A 22,377-nucleotide genomic window follows, 5' to 3' on the forward strand; every position below is an offset into this window, starting at 1 on the left:
GGAAAAGACAAGGTCTCGCAACCAAATCTTGGGTTCGGGAGTCGATTATGCGAAGGGAAGGTATTAGCACCCCTGCGCATCCGTAGTACTCTACGGGATCCACTCTTGTTGTTTCTTGTCTAAAGGGTGTATGTTTATCTAATGTACTATTTACTAAAAGAAAGGGTCAAAGAAAATGACTCGCACAGATGTCGCATCCACTGCATACGTATCTCATCTGAATATGAGAATCAGAGTCTTCGTAGCTCGGGTACCTATGGGTTAAGGATAAGTGTGCTCGCTAAGACATCGAGTCTTATGCCTACGTATCTCATCGGGAATGAGAATCAGAGCAAAAACGTAGTTCAGCTAACTACGGGAATAAGGGTCTCGATTGCGACTGGGGCAAGAGAAAGGAAAGGTCCCGATCGCAACGAGGGCGAGAGAAAGGATCGCAACAAGGGCGAAAGCAGACAAGGGTTAGTTGTTAGTCGTTAGTCAAACTCGGCAAGACATCGCATCTTATGCCTACGTATCTCATCTGAACATGAGAATCAGAGTTGCCGTAGTTCGGCTAACTACGGGAATAAGGGTCTCGATTGCGACTGGGGCAAGAGAAAGGAAAGGTCTCGATCGCAACGAGGGCGAGAGAAAGGATCGCAACAAGGGCGAAAGCAGACAAGGGTTAGTTGTTAGTCGTTAGTCAAACTCGGCAAGACATCGCATCTTGTGCCTACGTATCTCATCTGAACATGAGAATCAGAGTTGCCGTAGTTCGGCTAACACGCACACAAACAAACACAGGCAAACGTGGAGCCTGAATGCCAATCACTGGGCTTACATCAGCATCCGAACCAAACAAACTCACAAAGAGGCAAACGTGGAGCCCGACTGCCAATCACTGGACTTACATCAGCATCCGAACCAAAACACACACAAGAAGGCAAACGTGGAGCCCGAACGCCAATTACTGGACTTACATCGGCATCCGAACCAAAACACACGCACACTGGAACCCGAATGCCACTCGATGGACTTACATCAGCTTCCAAGCACACAACAACCAAACAAGTTAATAGGGAGTCGGGAACTCGAGCCTATAACTGTCAAGCACACACACAAAAAGAAAGAAAAGGGTGCCCGGAGAGATCTCGCACGATCTCCTGCCTACGTACCTCATCTGGTATGAGAATCAGGGCGACGTAGTTCCCCTGGTGGGGGTTGCCATCTGAATATGGACTTACGAAAGGAGGACACCAGTTGTGTCAAAGGAGAGTGGGCGATGTGTTCACGTCCTAGCAGTAGGTGTCGCAGCTCGCTGAATCGAGTCTTAGGCAGTTACCTCTTTGCAATAGAACGGACTACATGCCACAAGATCGGAGACACACGAAAGGTCTAAAACAAATGGGGAAGCTCTGCCCTAGAGTTGTCATGCAATGTGTACTTAGGTGTTAGGATTTACAAATGGGAATATCTACCTAACGTTAGCATGCAAAGGAAATGGGGATTCTAACTATGTTATCATACAAAAAGATATGGGAATCCTACCTATGTTATCATACAAAGGATATGGGAATCCTACCTATGTTATCATGCAAAAGGATATGGGAATCCTACCTATGTTATCATGCAAAGGGTTCTATCTAATGGGTGCTACCTAATCGGAACAAGAATCGACGAATGGAGTAAGGAGAAGTGTTAGGGATAAGGGTAGATGGCGATGCATGAAGCAATCGACTTACAAGGTTGATGGCGATGCATAGAGCAATCGACTTACAAGGTTGATGGCGATGCATAAAGCAATCGACTTACAAAAGGGTGGATGAATACGTGCTGGTTCTGTTAGGTTTTGAGAAATGATTACTCGACGTTGGATCGAGGTTTTGATCTTGCTTTGAAATGGTTATCGAATGTTCATTTAATTCTTGTATTAACAGATGAATAAAGAATGAAAGAATAAATATTATACATTTCATGGGAGAGGGATACATTTGTTATGAATGGGGATTGTTCATGGCAAACAAACAATAATAATACATGCCTTATACACCATACAAGTAGGCCACAGTTAATCAAACAAGTAAGATATAAACAAGTATATAATCGAATCAAATAATCAAAGAATGAAATAATGAAGCATTAAACAATGTATGAGTGTAAGTGCAAGGAACATGTCTCATTGTAAGGAAGCCCAAGAGTAAGCTATGTGAGGTTGATGGCGATGCTTAAAAAGCAATCGACTTACAAGGGTGTAAAAAATGGGCTCGATATTAAATCGAGAAAAATATGATTTTTATAGTTTTAAAATGGTTTTGAATTAAATTAAAATACAACAACTTTACATTATTAACAAAATGAACATATAAAGGCATAAACATAAAAAGAAACGAAAATACTAAAAGAAAGAAAAAAAAATAATATAGCTAAAAGAAATAAAATGCCAAAAAAAAAGCCACACATGAGTATTGATCGCTCGACTGTGCGAGTCGAGAATGGGATACAAACTGCAAGTGCACAGTTCTATCGCGTAGTTTTAAAAGATATCGATCCCACAAGGACTTATGAATCGATGTACCGTTATCTAAGGTTACTACGTAAATCTAAGGTGAAAATGTTTGATTGTTTGGGGAAAAGGGAGCTAAGAGCTAAACTAATATCTAGATTAAATATTAATAAAACGGATATCGGTATGTGGTTCGTCAAAACTAGGGAATCAATTCCTTGTCGGTCTCTCGGTTTTAAAATAAATCGTTTCGACTAACTTTATTGGTTAAAGGTTTTATCTCAAACTCTCGCTCTGTTGAAGAAACCATGATCTTATGTTAATGTTGCTGTCACTTATAATTAAGTCAAAAATCATATTTTGAAAACAATAAAGTTGCAGAAACTCTTTTTAAGAAAATACTGACCGTTTTAAACACCCTTATCTCAAACTTTCGCTCTGTTGACTTAGGTTATACAATTAAATCTAAATGCTTAACTCTCGTCCTCACATTCAATCTTTAAAAATACTTTTTGGAAAAAGGTCAGAATTTAATTAATTCTAAAACTTGCTCTCGCCCTGAGATAGATTTAATGACTAACTTACACTGTCCAGTTAAAACCTCAAACTCTCGCTCTGTTGGTTTCAACTTCTTTATGTCTTTTACCTTTGTAAAAAATCTTGTTATTAAACCTGTAAGTTAAGACCGTAAAAAGATTGATTCTAATTTTAAGTTTGAATAGACCGACTTAGTTTTGATCCCTCTTTCTGCTTACTTTACATACCGATACCTAGGCAAATTAGCCAGACATGCTTACTAAATAATAATTAATATCATGCATACACAGACTCATTTCAGGCAGGCAATGCAAATAAACAATAGAATAAAGCATAAAAATTAAATAACAATTAAAGAACCTGAATGCGTAATACAATGGTCTTGAACACTCCACCACAAGCCGGCAGGATTTGTTCTTCGATTCTTCAATTAAACAGTAAATTAAATCAAGGAAATAAAAAAACTCGAATATAACGTAAGGTTAAATCCGGTATAAAGTTGCCCAGTAGTTTCCGGTGTAGAAACTACTACGCGAAAAATATCTAAAAGCTATGAACGGGGGAAAATAAATTGCAAGGGAAAAAGAAAGCAAAGCTTGCAAAATAAAATAAATAAAATGGACGATGCTGGAAAGGAAGAAAAATAAGCAAAGGCGTGAAAAAAATAAATTTGGCAGAGCTTCCGCAAAACTGAGCGTGCAAAAACTGTCTAACTTTTGGTTTGTGAGACGGCTATTTATAATAGCCTTGGTAGCAGCATTCCGTTTCTCTCCTTCTTCAGCGTGGCTATATCCACGGCGTGCATATAGGAGACCAATTCCTTAACGTTATTCTTCAAGTCCTTCTGAGGGCGATACTTGCGCCACAAAGGTAGTGGGGTTGCGTGACGCTCGTCACGCTATGTGTGACGTCCGTCACAAGGCTCCTTCGCGTGACGCTCGTCACGCGTCCTGTGACGTCCGTCACAGGCACAGCATTGGTGACTTGTGCGCTTTGGGCTGGGCTTTGGCCTTTGGTTCCTTTTCTCTCCTTTTTGTTGCTTTTTACACCTCCTTTTCTTCCCTTTTTCACTTTTGCTTCAAAATGGGTACCTGATATAAATAGAAGAGAAATACTGCATAATATCTGATAAAATGGGATAAATTAGTGTAAATGATAAAATAATTTAATTGAATTAAGTCTTAAAAAGCGATATAATTTCGTGTTATCAAACTCCCCCATACTTAAATCTTTGCTTGTCCTCAAGCAAAATTCAGTATAGAACTTGTTAAAAGTTTTAGCCGGATGAAATTTTAAAGCACACATCAATTCGTACTAGGTTGCCAATGGGTTTTTGTTTAGGAGGATTTGAGTTAAATCTTGACATCAACAACTACCGTTACAACTTAGATAACCCTACCTTATGCCAATCAGTTCAAGTACCCTATGATAGCTATCCTGGTTCCTTTAGTCTTATTTTGCCCGTTTTCATTCTAGCGAAATCACATTAAGCCCTTTATCCTTTCGCGCACATAGTGGAGTAACCGGTTAGTGTCTATGATCCGCTTTTAGCTAGAAGTTCTGGTACATAAGTCGGATAACTTCATTATTCAGTCCATTGCAAATTGCGGGGGATCGAACCGTAGTCCGCCCTACCAAGTTCAGTACCAGATTCCTACTGAACCAATTCATAATGGATCTTTCGTATTGTGCTTTTGCATGATTTGCAACCTTTAGATTAAATGATCCGGTAAGGGTCACCTAATTTAATTATCTTAGGTTACTTTGGGGATCATTCACTTATATTCATCGGCTCTCCACGTAGTTTGCTATTAAGATGGTGCTGACTTCTGTATAAACTACTTGGGGTTGCCATAGAACTAAAAGTTCGAGGAATCGGTATGATAGGTACTTATCCTGATCTAACATATTGAGGTTCTCAGAGCGTTGTTATGGTAATGATTTTGTTTTGATTTCACTCAAATTTTATAAAGTAGGCGACCTTTATACTTATTGGGTGTGTTAAAATTTTTGTTATGGCTCAAGAAAGTTGAGGGAAATAGATAATAGAAACTTTTTCACATTCAGGACTTAACTTAAAAAAAAAAAATTTGTTTTTATAAGGAAATAACAATGAAAAGGGAGAGTACAAACTTGAAACAAAGATGGGAATGGAAAGAATAATTTCCCCCCCATACTTGAACTAAACATAGTCCTCGATGTTTGAAGGGAAAGAAATACAAAATGGAAAGGAAAAAGAAAAAATACAACTAAGGCTGCCTTCCACCTCTGGTTCTTGGTCCTGGTGATCTTTGACGTATGTCTAAGCTGTCGAATCTGCTAAACAACTCAGTAAACCGCTGGTCGGTTATGGCATTCCGAGCATCCTGTTGCTGTTGCATTTGACGCATCATCTGCATCATCTCTGTATTCTGTGCCTGCATTCCATCGATAGCATCCATAATGTCATCGTTGGTCGCAGGCCTTCGTCGTCGACGACGTTGGGAGGATGGGCCGGCTGCATTACTGGAAGGGTTGAGCGGGACTGACGGTTGTGTTGGCGGATGATCGCCTTGTTCCATTTCTTCAAACTCATCTGTTTGTTGGTTTGTTTGTGAAGGCTCGGTGGTTTCAGGAGCGCTAAGATCGTAGAGGTGGCGGTTCGGGTTTGTGACATCGGTTAGGGTGGTATTGGGTAGCACAACACTTGGGACTGCTTGGTTGTTCACCATCAGATAATAGCCTCCGCCTACTCTGTTTTTAATCAGGCGGCTGGAGCGACAATAGCCGATATCCATAGACAGGGGTGGAAGGGATTCTAAAGTTTGGAGTTTATCCCCTAGGTTCAGGCCAAGTGCTATGGAGGTTATTAATCCGCCAATTATGAATGGTTGCCGGCCTCTAGCACATAAGGTGCGGATATGATGAAGGAGAAAAGAGGCGGCGTTTACCGTAGTATCCGATTCGAAAACGCACTGGAGGAAAAAGAGTTCTTTTGAGTTGACCTTACTGTTGTTTGGTCTTCCAAAGAGTGTGTTTTGCAGGATACGGAGAAAATAACGGATGGTGGGGTTATGGATGTGGGAGAGAAGGAGTTCTTCCCAGTTGTTGGTATTTATACCGGAAATTTTCTTAAAAAGGTCGAAAACTAGAACTGTGTTCCAGTTTGAGGTTGGGGGAATTCTGGCATGGAGCAGACCTTCTGTGGGAAATTGTAGCATGGCACTCAATTGGCGTTGGGTTAGAGAGTACTCGGTGTTAAACATACGGAAGGTTGCTGTACCGGTTAGGAATTCACCTTCACCGGCGGGAGTGGTGTAGTCGTAAGAGCTTAGGAATTCTAAGGTTAGGGAAGGATAGGTGGGTTGGTTATGGGTGCAAAGGAAGGTTAAATCGGCTCTACGGAGCATCCACTCGATACCGTGGAGTAAGCCCAATTGTTGTAAACAAGTTAAATCGGGGTACCTGGTGGGAGCGACGCCTCGCTGTTGGAAGCGCTCGAATTGCTCTTGCTGATAGTTGTCATCTCCGGATCGGAAGATGATATTTCCGAAGTTTTGACTTCCCGCCATTGTGATGGATTTTTGAATGAGTGATTTGGAAAGGAAAAGAAGTGTATATTTGATATGAGAGAGTTGTTTGTGGTGAAAGAAGGAAGTTTGGAGGGTATTTATAGGTAAAATGTGGGAGGTGAAAAGAAAGAGTGGTTGAAAAGTAATTAATTGTGGTAAATGAAAAATGAATGGGGAATGTAAAAAGGTGGGGGGTGTAACGTTCGTCTCCAACGGCTCCCTAACGTTCACATATCTGAGAGGCGTTACGCTCGTCACAAGGCTGTGACGCTCGTAACAGGTACTAAGTGTGCCGCCCGTCACGGATGGTGTGACGCTCGTCACACTTCCTTTTGGAAAGGCTTAGTAGCGCTTCACAGAATCACTTGGTAGCGTAATTAAATATTTTATTCTGCTTATGAACGTTTTAGTCTGTAGCTTAATTTAGTATGCATGCTTACTTGCTTTGTATAATAATAATAATTGCTTTGTATAATAATAATAATAAGTAATAACAGTAGAGCATAATAGGCATTGCAAAATAAATTAACTAAACAGCTTCAATAAAAAGGATCATAATGTATTACAGGAAGGGAAAATAATAAAATGAAATAGAAATAAACATGAATTCAAATAACATTAATGAAAAAATCTAGCCTAAAACTAAATAACTTAGAATGAAGAAATAACTAAATTCCATCTATCTTCGGATCTCTGGCCGGAGGAGTAAAAGAGTTAACATGATGCCGTAACATACGTAACTGACTTGCCGTGCTGCTCATGTGTTCTAGGACTGCAAGTCTCAAGCTGTGGAAATCTTCCCTGAGGGCGTTTTGTTCTGACATCAAGGCTTCAATGACGGTTTTAATATCTGTTCCTGGCATATGATGTCGGAGATCAGGCATGGCTGATTCTTCGGTCAGGACAGGCTGAGGAGGAGGATCAATATCATGGTAGCCGGATGGAGTCTGAGGGTCAGATTCAGCAAGAGAGGTATGGTCAATATAGTGCTCATAGTCATCACAAATCTCATAATCCTGGATGGATTCAGTGGATCCAGCAGGAGTTGGGGTTTCATTCAGGTTATAGAGCCAGTTCCTTTGGTTATGAACACTAGTCCTAGGATCGGGCAGGGTGAATAGGCAGAGAACCTGGTTATCAATAACAAGCTCAAACTCATCAGACCCTATGTTTGCTATAAACATAGTGTTGAAGAGGAAAGGTATACTCATAGTGGTAATGCCACAAAAAGGGTTCAGGTCAAGCATAGGCTGACGTAGTCCAATAGCATTACCTATCATAGTTATCAGGCCGCCTATTCTAATGGGTGCTCTCTCATCCTGGATAAGGTGGTCCAAATTAGCTAACATAAAAGTAGCACCGTTTACTGGACGGTTCTGGGAAGCACAAAATATGATGAAGAGTTCATCACGTGAAACTGAAGTACTATTTGGCTTCTTCCCAAATAAAGTGTGGGTCAGGATCTTATGGAAATAGCGAAAAGCCGGGTTATGTATGTTTCCAGAGAGAAACTCATGTTCTTCGGGCTCATCATTTCCAGTCAGCTTACCCCAAAAGTGTTCAAGCTCTCTATATTCAAGAAGTTCTTCCTGGCTTATAGTGAATGTATCAAAGGAGGTAGGAAAACCCAAAAGGTTGGTGAAGTCTCTAGTATTAAATTGGTACTCCATATTGAACATTCTGAACTGGATAAAACCTCTGGTAATTCCTTTTCCATGGCTAGGTAGATAGATTAATGAACTAAGGAATTCTAGTGTGAGCCTCCGGTAGGTGGTGAAAGGTCTCAGGATAGGGGAGGTCTCCCATCCTATCTGATTCAGCAAAAACAGGACACTCTGTCTCAGTCCAAGGGCAGTCATAGCCCAATCATCAGCATATAAACTAGGTAGCATCTCCCTAGTGGCTAGTTCTTCAAACCTTCGTTTCTGAGCCATTCCTCTGAACTTGATACCCATACGGTCAGAATGTCCCATCTGGTTAGTGTTAACTAGAGAAAAGAAAACATGAGTTTAAGTCAGGATTTGGCCAAATGCCGAAAGAAGAATAGAATTATTATTATAATATATAGATATATTTTTTTTCTTTTTGAATAAATCAATAATGAATACTAAATAGAAATTAAAAGAATAATTAAGAGAAAAATAGAGGAATGATAATAATAATAAAATAATAAAATAACAGATTAATTTGTGGGTTGTCTCCCACTAAGCGCTTTGTTTAAATGTCGCAAGCTCGACAAAGAAACTGTTAAATATAGTCTATGAGTCCTGGGGGCGTTTCGTCTAAGTGTAGAATTTGCGAATCCTCGTTGGTTTCCGCATAGTGATAATGTTTCAGACGTTGCCCGTTTACGGTGAACGGTTCTGTAGATTGTCCTTTAATTTCTACCGCTCCACTGGGAAAGATTTTAGTGATATGGAAAGGTCCTGACCATCTGGATCGTAGTTTTCCCGGGAATAATTTTAGTCTGGAGTTAAATAAGAGTACTGCGTCGCCTTGCTTGAAGATTTTCCTTGATATACGCTTATCATGCCATTGTTTTGTTCTTTCTTTATAGATTTTGGCATTTTCATAGGCGTCTCTTCTGAGTTCCTCTAGTTCGTTTATGTCAAGGATTCTCTTTTCACCGGCGGTTTTATAATTCAAATTTAAATTTCTAATAGCCCAATAGGCTTTGTGTTCTAATTCTACCGGGAGGTGACAGGATTTTCCATAAATGAGCTTAAATGGGGTCGTCCCTATGGGAGTTTTATAAGCAGTTCGGTATGCCCATAAAGCTTCTGGTAATTTCAATGACCAATCTTTCCTTGAAGTGGCGACCGTTTTTTCTAATATTTGCTTGATTTCTCTGTTAGATACTTCCACTTGTCCACTGGTTTGAGGGTGGTAAGGTGTTGCTATCCTATGTCTCACTCCATATTTAAGTAGTAGTTTTTCGAGTATCTTGGATATAAAGTGCGATCCACCATCACTGACTACTATCCTTGGGATGCCAAATCTCGGAAATATTATATTTTTAAAGAGTCTAGTTACTACTCGGGTGTCATTAGTTGGAGAAGCTATAGCTTCGATCCACTTTGATACGTAGTCAACCGCCACGAGTATGTACTTGTTACCGAAGGAGGATGGAAACGGTCCCATGAAGTCTATTCCCCACACGTCAAAAATCTCTACTTCCAAAATACCTTTTTGTGGCATCTCGTCACGTCTAGATATGTTTCCCGTGCGTTGACATCTGTCACACTCCTTAATAGCCGCATGTACGTCCTTCCATATAGTTGGCCAATAAAAGCCAGCTTGTAGGATTTTAGAACAGGTCTTGGATGTACTTGTGTGTCCACCATAAGGCGCGGAGTGACAGTGTTGGATTATATTTTCTACCTCTTCTTCGGGTACACATCGACGGAAAATACCATCGGGACCTCTTTTGAAAAGTAAGGGATCATCCCAGTAATAGTGTTTTATGTCATGGAAGAATCTTTTCTTCTGCTGGTAAGATAAAGTAGGTGGAACTATTCCGGCAGCTAAATAATTGACTAGATCAGCGTACCATGGTATGACAGATATAGCTAAGGTGGTTTCTACTTGCATGTCGGAGTTGTTCTCTTCCAAAGTAGCTATGAGTTTGTCATACGAGAAATCATCATTAATGGATGTTCTTTCTGGTTCAAGGTTCTCAAGTCTAGAGAGGTGGTCTGCTACTACGTTCTCAGTTCCTTTCTTGTCCTTGATTTCTAAGTCGAATTCTTGTAGTAACAAGATCCATCTTAGGAGTCTAGGTTTAGCATCCTTTTTTGTTAGAAGGTACCTGATAGCAGCGTGATCAGTGTAAACTATTATTTTGGCTCCTACCAAGTAAGAACGAAATTTATCTAGCGCAAATACTACTGCTAGGAGTTCTTTCTCGGTTGTGGCATAATTCATCTGTGCTTCATCCAGGGTTCTGCTAGCGTAATATATAACATGAAGCTTTTTATCCTTTTTTTGTCCTAAAACAGCACCTACAGCATAATCACTGGCATCGCACATTATTTCGAATGGTTCATTCCAGTCTGGTGTCTGCATAATGGGTGCGGAGATCAATGCTTGTTTAAGAGTTTGAAATGCTTTTAAACAGTTATCGTCGAATATGAATTCAGCATCTTTCATTAATAGTCCGGTTAAAGGGTTAGTTATCTTAGAGAAGTCTTTGATGAATCGTCGGTAGAAACCGGCGTGTCCTAAAAAGCTTCGTACTTCTCTCACGGTTCTTGGGGGTTGAAGATTTTCGATTACCTCTATTTTGGCTTTGTCTACTTCAATTCCTCTGTTCGAGATGATGTGTCCTAAAACAATTCCTTCTTGTACCATAAAGTGGCACTTTTCCCAATTAAGTACTAAGTTTACTTTTACACATCGTTCAAGAACTCTTTCCAGGTTTTCAAGGCATTCTTCGAAACTTTGTCCGTATACAGAAAAGTCATCCATGAATACTTCCATGATGTTTTCGAGAAAGTCGGCGAAAATTGCCATCATGCATCTTTGAAAAGTTGCAGGGGCATTACACAGACCAAACGGCATTCGTCTATACGCGAAGGTACCAAAAGGGCATGTGAATGTTGTCTTTTCTTGGTCATCAGGGTGAATTGGTATTTGAAAGAAGCCTGAATAACCGTCCAAATAACAGAAATGTGAATGTTTAGCTAGTCGTTCTAACATTTGGTCAATGAATGGTAAAGGGAAATGATCTTTTCGGGTTGCTTTGTTTAGTTTCCTATAATCAATGCACATTCTCCATCCCGATTCGATTCGTTTAGTTATAGTTTCTCCTTTTTCGTTTTCAATAACGGTTATGCCTCCTTTCTTTGGTACAACGTGTACGGGACTGACCCATTTGCTATCAGATATAGGATATATAATACCTGCTTCTAATAACTTGGTTATTTCTTTCTTTACTACCTCACTTAGGATCGGATTTAGTCTTCTCTGGTGTTCCCTAGAGGTTTTACCGTCTTCTTCTAACATGATGCGATGCATACAAATAGAAGGGCTTATTCCTTTAAGATCGGTTATGTGGTATCCTAGTGCGGTTGGATATTTTCTTAAGATATGTAGGAGTTTTTCTGTTTCGAGTCTTCCTAGATCTGCATTGACTATCACAGGTCGTTCAAGTTCTAAGTCTAGGAATTCATATCTCAGATTTTTGGGAAGTGTTTTCAAATCAGGGGTTGGTTTGTTAAGACACTGCGTAGGATCTGGTGTTATTGCTAAGCATTGTTTAGATTTGTCTTCTAAAAGATAGTCTGATGATTTGTCTTCTCCTGACTCTGCTTCTTTTATGCATTCATCGATGATATCCATGAAGTAACATGTATCTTCTATTGCAGGTGCTTTCAAGAATTTGGAAAGAATGAATTCAATTTTCTCTTCACCTACTTCGAAGGTGAGTCTTCCTCGTTTTACGTCTATGATTGCACCGGCAGTTGCTAAGAATGGTCTTCCTAGTATAATAGGTGTAGTATCATCTTCTCTAATATCCATAATTGTGAAGTCAGTGGGAATGTAAAACTGACCTATGCGTACGGGAACGTTCTCAAGGATTCCTACAGGATATTTGATGGAACGATCTGCTAGTTGTACAGACATCTTGGTCGGTCTTAATTCTCCCATTTCCAGTCTCTTACATATGGATAAAGGCATAACGCTAATTCCGGCTCCTAAATCGCATAAGGCTTTGTCGATGACAAATTTTCCTATGTGACAGGGTATAGAGAAGCTACCTGGATCCTTGAGTTTAGGGGGCATGTTTTGGATTATAGCGCTACATTCGGCAGGGAGTGTAACGGTTTCACTATCCTCAAGTTTCCTTTTATTAGAAAGAATTTCTTTTAAGAATTTAGCATATGAGGGCATCTGCGTAATAGCTTCGGTAAATGGAATTGTAACGTTTAATTGCTTAAGGAGATCAACAAATTTTCTAAATTGACCTACATCTTTGGTTTTAACAAGCCTTTGAGGGTAAGGTATAGGTGGTTTGTAAGGTGGTGGAGGTACATAAGGTTCCTTCTTTTCTAGGGTATCCTTATTACTCTCTTCCTTTTCCTTAGGTTCACTTTCCTCAGTAGATTTCTTAGGGCTTTGGTTTTCTATCCTTGGATCAGACGGTCCTTCCACTTCCGTTCCACTTCTTAATATAATTGCATGAGCTTGGCTTCTCGGATTAGGTTGGGGCTGTCCAGGGAATGTACCAGTTGGTGCAGCAGTAGGTGCTTGTTGTTGAGCTACTTGAGATATTTGGGTTTCTAACATTTTGTTATGGGTAGCCAAGGCATCTACTTTGCTTGCTAGTTGTTTAAGTTGTTCGCCAGTGTGTATGTTCTGGTTTAAGAAATCTTTATTGGTTTGTTGTTGGGAAGCTATAAAGTTTTCCATCATGATTTCCAAGTTGGATTTTCTAGGGGTATTATTGTTAGGATTTGGTTTCTGGTACCCCGGAGGTATAGATGGGGTTTGATTCGGAGACTGTCCAGGTGCGTATAAAGCATTATTACTCTTATATGAAAAGTTTGGATGATTCTTCCAATTTGGGTTATAGGTATTCGAATAGGGGCTTCCTTGAGCATAGTTTACTTGCTCTGTTTGGATTCCAGTCAAGAGTTGACATTCCGCAGGAGTGTGGCCTTGGATTCCACAGACCTCGCAATTCTGAGCTATAGCAACCACGGCGGTTGGTGGTGATACATTTAAACTTTCAATCTTCTGGACCAAAGCATCCACTTTTGCATTGACGTGATCAAGGTTACTTATCTCGTACATGCCAGTTTTCGGTTGAGGTTTTTCCACTGTTGTTCGTTCGGTTCCCCACTGATAGTGGTTTTGGGCCATGCTCTCGATAAGCTGGTAAGCATCAGCATAAGGTTTGTTCATTAATGCACCACCTGCAGCGGCGTCTATTGTTAACCTTGTATTGTATAAGAGACCATTATAAAATGTGTGAATTACTAACCAGTCTTCCAAACCATGGTGTGGGCAAAGTCTCATCATGTCTTTGTATCTTTCCCATGCTTCGAAAAGAGACTCGTTGTCTTTCTGTTTAAATCCGTTTATCTGGGCTCTTAACATAGCTGTTTTGCTTGGCGGAAAATATCGGGCAAGGAAAACTTTCTTCAACTCGTTCCATGTGGTGACTGAGTTGGAAGGTAGAGATTGAAGCCATCTTCTAGCGCTATCTCTTAATGAGAAAGGAAAAAGACGAAGTCGAATTGCCTCTGAAGTGACACCATTAGCTTTAACAGTATCAGCATATTGAACAAATACGGATAAATGAAGGTTTGGATCTTCGGTAAGATTTCCAGAGAATTGGTTCTGTTGCACAGCCTGCAGCAGTGAAGGTTTAAGTTCAAAGTTGTTTGCTTCGATTGCGGGCGGAGCAATACTTGAATGCGGTTCATCTTGCGATGGAGCGGCGTAATCTCTAAGAGCACGAGCTGGTTCTGCCATCTCGGTTAAAGAAGGAAAAATGTTTTTGATATCAGGAAGGTTTATAGGAGGGAGATTGTTTTCAGCACGATATTCCCGAATTCGTCGTAAGACTCGGAGATATAGTTCGATATCGTTGATTCGTAAATAGAGCGGTTCGCCTTGAGAGCGAGTGCGTGGCATACAAATCAACGAAAGAAAGAATAGAAGGAAAAAGAAACCTTAGTCTCTACAGCGTAACGGAAGAGTTACGATATCGATTGAATAAAAGTCCCCGGCAACGGCGCCAAAAACTTGATCGCTCGACTGTGCGAGTCGAGAATGGGATACAAACTGCAAGTGCACAGTTCTATCGCGTAGTTTTAAAAGATATCGATCCCACAGGGACTTATGAATCGATGTACCGTTATCTAAGGTTACTACGTAAATCTAAGGTGAAAATGTTTGATTGTTTGGGGAAAAGGGAGCTAAGAGCTAAACTAATATCTAGATTAAATATTAATAAAACGGATATCGGTATGTGGTTCGTCAAAACTAGGGAATCAATTCCTTGTCGGTCTCTCGGTTTTAAAATAAATCGTTTCGACTAACTTTATTGGTTAAAGGTTTTATCTCAAACTCTCGCTCTGTTGAAGAAACCATGATCTTATGTTAATGTTGCTGTCACTTATAATTAAGTCAAAAATCATATTTTGAAAACAATAAAGTTGCAGAAACTCTTTTTAAGAAAATACTGACCGTTTTAAACACCCTTATCTCAAACTTTCGCTCTGTTGACTTAGGTTATACAATTAAATCTAAATGCTTAACTCTCGTCCTCACATTCAATCTTTAAAAATACTTTTTGGAAAAAGGTCAGAATTTAATTAATTCTAAAACTTGCTCTCGCCCTGAGATAGATTTAATGACTAACTTACACTGTCCAGTTAAAACCTCAAACTCTCGCTCTGTTGGTTTCAACTTCTTTATGTCTTTTACCTTTGTAAAAAATCTTGTTATTAAACCTGTAAGTTAAGACCGTAAAAAGATTGATTCTAATTTTAAGTTTGAATAGACCGACTTAGTTTTGATCCCTCTTTCTGCTTACTTTACATACCGATACCTAGGCAAATTAGCCAGACATGCTTACTAAATAATAATTAATATCATGCATACACAGACTCATTTCAGGCAGGCAATGCAAATAAACAATAGAATAAAGCATAAAAATTAAATAACAATTAAAGAACCTGAATGCGTAATACAATGGTCTTGAACACTCCACCACAAGCCGGCAGGATTTGTTCTTCGATTCTTCAATTAAACAGTAAATTAAATCAAGGAAATAAAAAAACTCGAATATAACGTAAGGTTAAATCCGGTATAAAGTTGCCCAGTAGTTTCCGGTGTAGAAACTACTACGCGAAAAATATCTAAAAGCTATGAACGGGGGAAAATAAATTGCAAGGGAAAAAGAAAGCAAAGCTTGCAAAATAAAATAAATAAAATGGACGATGCTGGAAAGGAAGAAAAATAAGCAAAGGCGTGAAAAAAATAAATTTGGCAGAGCTTCCGCAAAACTGAGCGTGCAAAAACTGTCTAACTTTTGGTTTGTGAGACGGCTATTTATAATAGCCTTGGTAGCAGCATTCCGTTTCTCTCCTTCTTCAGCGTGGCTATATCCACGGCGTGCATATAGGAGACCAATTCCTTAACGTTATTCTTCAAGTCCTTCTGAGGGCGATACTTGCGCCACAAAGGTAGTGGGGTTGCGTGACGCTCGTCACGCTATGTGTGACGTCCGTCACAAGGCTCCTTCGCGTGACGCTCGTCACGCGTCCTGTGACGTCCGTCACAGGCACAGCATTGGTGACTTGTGCGCTTTGGGCTGGGCTTTGGCCTTTGGTTCCTTTTCTCTCCTTTTTGTTGCTTTTTACACCTCCTTTTCTTCCCTTTTTCACTTTTGCTTCAAAATGGGTACCTGATATAAATAGAAGAGAAATACTGCATAATATCTGATAAAATGGGATAAATTAGTGTAAATGATAAAATAATTTAATTGAATTAAGTCTTAAAAAGCGATATAATTTCGTGTTATCAAGTATTGAACCCACCCCACTCAAGAATATGAACACTGCCCTTCTCCACCAGACCACTTATGATTATCTGCTACTGTGATACTACGTTAAATATATAAACTAAGATAAATTAAAAAAGGAATTAAAACTGAAATAAAAAAAAAAGTCTGTTAGACTACCCGTAGTTAAACCCAGCCGCCTGGCTGTTGGGTTTTTCCAGGGAATATGAATTGGAAACATGGAAACACTTATTAGCTACTTAGGAAGTTTAAACAAAATCTTTAAGGTTTCTAAAAACTATCCTATTTAAAGTGATTTAAAGAAAAAGAAAATAAAATTGGAATAGTAGCAGACTCGTTGTTTCCCAATCTCACTCACACTCTCACGAACTCCTCTCACACTCTCGAAGAATCTCTCTCTCATCGTCCTCAACCTTCGCTTAACCTCACTCGCTTCTCCCAATCTCTCATTCGCCCTCCGGCGCTACCCACGAACTCTCTCACGCTCTCAGCAAACTTTCTCAATCTCGTCTCTCTCAAACTCAGACGCTCATTCAAACTCGAATGCTCAACAAAAGAAATCTCACCTTTGGAGACGACGAATTAGGTGAGCTCGAGTCTTTTCCTTCCTTTCCAACACTGTTTTTTTTATTTGGGATTTAGGGTTTTGATTTGGTGGGTTTGGTCCGCCTCCGATTTTTGTTGTTGTTTTCTCCAATTTTTCGTTGTTGTCCCTTTACTGATTCAACCTTTCTCTTTATATTTTTTGAATTAGGGTTTCAAAAGGGTCCTTGCTGTTCAAAAGGAGTAACTCTGTGAAGTCTCTTCGGTGTCCAGAAATTGGATTGACCTTTTTGATACTATGTTCGAAACGGTAATCTGAACCTTCGCTTTCTTCCGTGAACTTTATCTCTACTCCAATTTGGGAATTTTCTGATGTTTTGAAATTTACTGTGGGCTAATTAACCTTTACCTTTTTAATGCAGTGAAAATGGTGTCTGATGAATTTCAATTTTGGTTCTAACAGTGTCCTTCAACATTTCTTCATGAATCCCAAAGTGAGAGTAAGAATCAAAGTAGTAATCAACGCTGGTTTTGTCATTTGAATCATCAAGTTCGCAACCACCCATGGATTGGTCAAGGTTGGAAGTTTCAGCAGCATCTTCGATAACTTCATCAGCATCCTGGAATCGAAGATGGTTGTTGTTGGTGGTGGTGTCCATGTTTGGTAGGTTTGAGTTGGTCTGTCTGCTGATAATCATGATTACATCCATATTAAGGCACATCTCGTGGTGTGGATGGATAGGATATGTGTTTGCACTAAGCCTGCATAATTTATGCACTGATTTGTTCTTGTTTCTGGTTTTGAGCTTGTGCAGGTCCGACATTGCAGCAAGGCACGACAAGGCAACTGGCTTGGCAACGTGTTGTGTGGACTGCAGGTATTGAGCACAATCACCGAACCATACTCATGGCATGTTATCTTTGTTAATTGGTGTTAGTAGTGAAATGTTACTATACTCTTTGTGATCACTGTATGCTTGGTATTTGATGATGGACATGGATGCTGCAAGATACATGGCCAATGCCCCTTGCTTTCAAATCCAAGTAAACTCACTGTGTTAGTAGTTCACAGTTCAGGACAATGACATTAAATTCAGTAGCGAGCCTCAACAGGATTTTAGACTTGGTAACTGTTTTGTTGGTGCAGGACTTATCCCTGTGATGGCTTTGGAGGTTTGGCTTGGCTTCAATTAGTATGCACCCTTGGAGGGTGGTTTGTTTTCACTGCAACCTGACTGCTGACTGTTGTTTCGATGCAGGTCTAGTAATCATGTTGTTGTGCAGGTTCATAGACTGCCTTAGGTTCGCTGCAAGTCAACTTGGTGAATGTTTGTATGCAGTTGTGTAATACCTGGTGAGATCTTAGGAGCTCCAAGAGTACCTCTACGGCACCAGTTTCAGCCATTGCTTCTGCGACTGCGCTAGTTCCATCATCACTTTCCAATACAAGAAGAGCACTTAATGCACTACTAACCATGGTCTCTGATCCAGATTGAAGCAATCTTACCAAAACAGCAATGGGAATTTCCAAGTAGAATTCAGAACTGAATTGCAGAATACTTGCCAAAGTGAATTCAATGCCAAATCCAAATGAGTTGTCTTGTCCAATTAACCACTGTAAGTGTAGTACATGATCATGTCATTGTGGTGTCTTGTTTGTGGTGAATGCAGGGCTTGTGCAGCAGGATAACTAGCCTGGTTCAGCTAGTATGCGCCCTGGTATGGGAAGCAGCATCATGGTCAATATGGATTGATGACTCAATGTGTGAAGTTGCTCTTGCCTTACAGGTTCACATTGATCTCAGGTCACAAAGGTATGGTTATGATGATTAGTTGGAACACAAATGATAAGGATATGGGGTTGTCATTTGGAAATTGATTGAACTTTGTGATGAAACCTTGCAGGCTGACAAAACATACCGGTTTGAGGTCTGCTGCGAATTTTGTTCTGGTTGAGTGGTGATGGAGAGATTCTGGATGCAGCAGCCAAAGACAAAAGCCAGCCTCCTTAGGATTTTCTGATAGGAAAGCTGGAGGAAGAATCCTACGATGAAGATCAGACATTGTTGCAATATGTGCTTTTTTAGAGTCAAAATGAACTAGTAACTCAAAAGGAGTACACCTAGGCAGTAGATGTTTGATGATGTAATGTAATGCTTATTATATGTAATAAGAATACACAAAATTTAGATTCTTGATGTAACTTGGAACAATTGTAGTAATGGATTATGCAGACTTCTGACAGGAATATGAACAACCCTTGAATGTTATTGCTTGTGTTGTTCAGGTTTGCAAATGATGCTGGTAGAGGTCCTGATATATGAACTTGATTGATTTGTATTCTGCCAAGGTTCGGAAGAAAGCCAAGCTCATCCGGCAGTGAACCTGTTAATAGATTTCCATTTAATAGCAGGAGGACTAGAGATTTGATATTGCCAATTTCCTTTGGAATACTCCCAATTATTTTGTTCCACATGAAGTTCAATCTTTCCATATAAGCTAAGCTGCCAATTTCTGGTGCCAAATTTTCGGACAAGCTCAAATTCATTAGTTGCAATTCTTGAACGTGTAAATAGCCATCAATTAATGTTTCATTGAAACATAAAATTCCTGTCCAGCGAGATGTACATGGGTCTCCGCGTATCCAACTGCTCAAATTTCCATTAGGATCAATCAACCTTTCTTTTATGGCTTTTAATGCTTCAACTTCGGTAGGGTCAGTGATATTATCCTATGCAGCAATAAGCACCAAATAGAAACAAAACCATAAACTGAAAACAACTTGATGCTTGTGACCTTCTGAAAGAAACATCCTTGAAATATATAGAAATCACCACAACACAGCCCTTGAATTAGCACAGTGCTCAATGTACAGCATCCGGTCTTTAGTTGTTCCAAATGCTTTCTCTCTGACGATACCAACCTTTCCTAACTTTTCTGCAGTTAATTCCTGGGACCTGGGAACAATTCTTCCACTTGTTGCTATGGCAATCAATTCCAACTCAACACCACCAACCCACCTAACAGCTGGCAAGTTCCTGTCATCAAGAGATGATTTGCTTCATCATCAAAACCCCATTGGCAAATAACAAGGGTTGCGCCTACATCCTTGCATTGTTGAACCATGTCATCAAAATATTTCTGCTCCTGCTTCCTTAAAGTCTGAAACTTCTCCACTGTGTCAATATCAACCTTATGCTTGGTTTTTGGCTTTGGTCTGTGCAGGTTAAGCGTGCTAAACAAAAATAAAAACATAAAAAAATTCAGGACCAAAATCGGGGTATGACAGTTGCCCCTATTTAAGCGTCTTCAACTAGAGAAGATGAAGCAGGACGTTCTTCATATGATCGTAGTGGGAGATGGTTAAATACTAAGAAGACCCAGATTTTGATCTTGAATCTCTATGAAATAATTAACCATGCCTGTCAGAATCGGCAAAGAAGCAATCTCAAAAGAAGAATCCGTCTGGTACGGTGAAAATCGGCCTGAGTACCGAAACAAAAAGTTGACCTGGATACCAAAATAAATGGTAACACAGGAATACCCATGGCCTGAACACCGCACTAAGCATCGGAATATGAGAGTATAAATGTTGGTTTGATCACCGGAAATCTGGTCTGAACGCCACTTTGATCTGGATATCGGAAAAACTGGCCTGAATGCCACTTCGGTCTGGATACCGGAAACTTCTTCGATCTGAAAATCGGGAAAGACTGGCTTGAATGCCACTTCGGTCTGGATACCGGGAAAACTGGCCTGAATGTCATTTCGGTCTGGATACCGGGAACTGGCCTGAACGCCACTTCGGTCTGGATACGGGGAAAACTGGCCTGAATGCCACTTCGGTCTGGATACCGGGAACTCTGGCCTGAATGCCACTTCGGTCTGGATACCGGGAACTTCTTCGATCTGAAAATCGGGAAAGACTGACTTGAATGCCACTTCGGTCTGGATACCGGGAACTCTGGCCTGAATGCCACTTCGGTCTGGATACCGGGAACTGGCCTGAACGCCACTTCGGTCTGGATACCGGGAAAACTGGCCTGAATGCCACTTCGGTCTGGATACCGGGAACTCTGGCCTGAATGCCACTTCGGTCTGGATACCGGGAAAACTTCTTCGATCTAAAAATCGGGAAAGACTGGCTTGAATGCCACTTCGGTCTGGATACCGGGAACTCTGGCCTGAATGCCACTTCGGTCTGGATACCGGGAACTGGCCTGAACGCCACTTCGGTCTGGATACCGGGAAAACTGGCCTGAATGCCACTTCGGTCTGGATACCGGGAACTCTGGCCTGAATGCCACTTCGGTCTGGATACCGGGAAAACTTCTTCGATCTGAAAATCGGGAAAGACTGGCTTGAATGCCACTTCGGTCTGGATACCGGAAACTCTGGCCTGAATGCCACTTCGGTCTGGATACCGGGAACTGGCCTGAACGCCACTTCGGTCTGGATACCGGGAAAACTGGCCTGAATGCCACTTCGGTCTGGATACCGGGAACTCTGGCCTGAATGCCACTTCGGTCTGGATACCAGGAAAACTTCTTCGATCTGAAAATCGGGAAAGACTGGCTTGAATGCCACTTCGGTCTGGATACCGGGAAAACTGGCCTGAATGCCATTTCGGTCTGGATACCGGGAACTGGCCTGAACGCCACTTCGGTCTGGATACCGGGAAAACTGGCCTGAATGCCACTTCGGTCTGGATACCGGGAACTCTGGCCTGAATGCCACTTCGGTCTGGATACCGGGAACTTCTTCGATCTGAAAATCGGGAAAGACTGACTTGAATGCCACTTCGGTCTGGATACCGGGAACTCTGGCCTGAATGCCACTTCGGTCTGGATACCGGGAACTGGCCTGAACGCCACTTCGGTCTGGATACCGGGAAAACTGGCCTGAATGCCACTTCGGTCTGGATACCGGGAACTCTGGCCTGAATGCCACTTCGGTCTGGATACCGGGAAAACTTCTTCGATCTGAAAATCGGGAAAGACTGGCTTGAATGCCACTTTGGTCTGGATACCGGGAACTCTGGCCTGAATGCCACTTCGGTCTGGATACCGGGAACTGGCCTGAACGCCACTTCGGTCTGGATACCGGGAAAACTGGCCTGAATGCCACTTCGGTCTGGATACCGGGAACTCTGGCCTGAATGCCACTTCGGTCTGGATACCGGGAAAACTTCTTCGATCTGAAAATCGGGAAAGACTGGCTTGAATGCCACTTCGGTCTGGATACCAGGAAAACTGGCCTGAATTCCATTTCGGTCTGGATACCGGGAACTGGCCTGAACGCCACTTCGGTCTGGATACCGGGAAAACTGGCCTGAATGCCACTTCGGTCTGGATACCGGGAACTCTGGCCTGAATAACACTTCGGTCTGGATACCGGGAACTTCTTCGATCTGAAAATCGGGAAAGACTGACTTGAATGCCACTTCGGTCTGGATACCGGGAACTCTGGCCTGAATGCCACTTCGGTCTGGATACCGGGAACTGGCCTGAACGCCACTTCGGTCTGGATACCGGGAAAACTGGCCTGAATGCCACTTCGGTCTGGATACCGAGAACTCTGGCCTGAATGCCACTTCGGTCTGGATACCGGGAACTTCTTCATGTCTATCTGCATCGGCGAAGATAAGAAAACAGTGATACGTGAGCCGGCACGCATGCCAAAGACCTATGCTGGGGATAACAATCGAAAGATTGACCAAAGAGTGCATG

The 22,377-nt window shown here is 41.1% G+C and overlaps 1 pseudogene; it reads left to right on the plus strand.

The window, feature by feature from the left end:
* The first annotated feature begins 13,564 nt into the window (after window positions 1-13,564).
* On the plus strand, window positions 13,565-13,664 carry LOC127089265 (uncharacterized; annotated as a pseudogene).
* The last annotated feature ends 8,713 nt before the right edge of the window (window positions 13,665-22,377 follow it).

Source organism: Lathyrus oleraceus, chromosome 5 (assembly GCF_024323335.1).
Source record: "Lathyrus oleraceus cultivar Zhongwan6 chromosome 5, CAAS_Psat_ZW6_1.0, whole genome shotgun sequence".
NCBI classification, from domain to species: domain Eukaryota; kingdom Viridiplantae; phylum Streptophyta; class Magnoliopsida; order Fabales; family Fabaceae; genus Lathyrus; species Lathyrus oleraceus.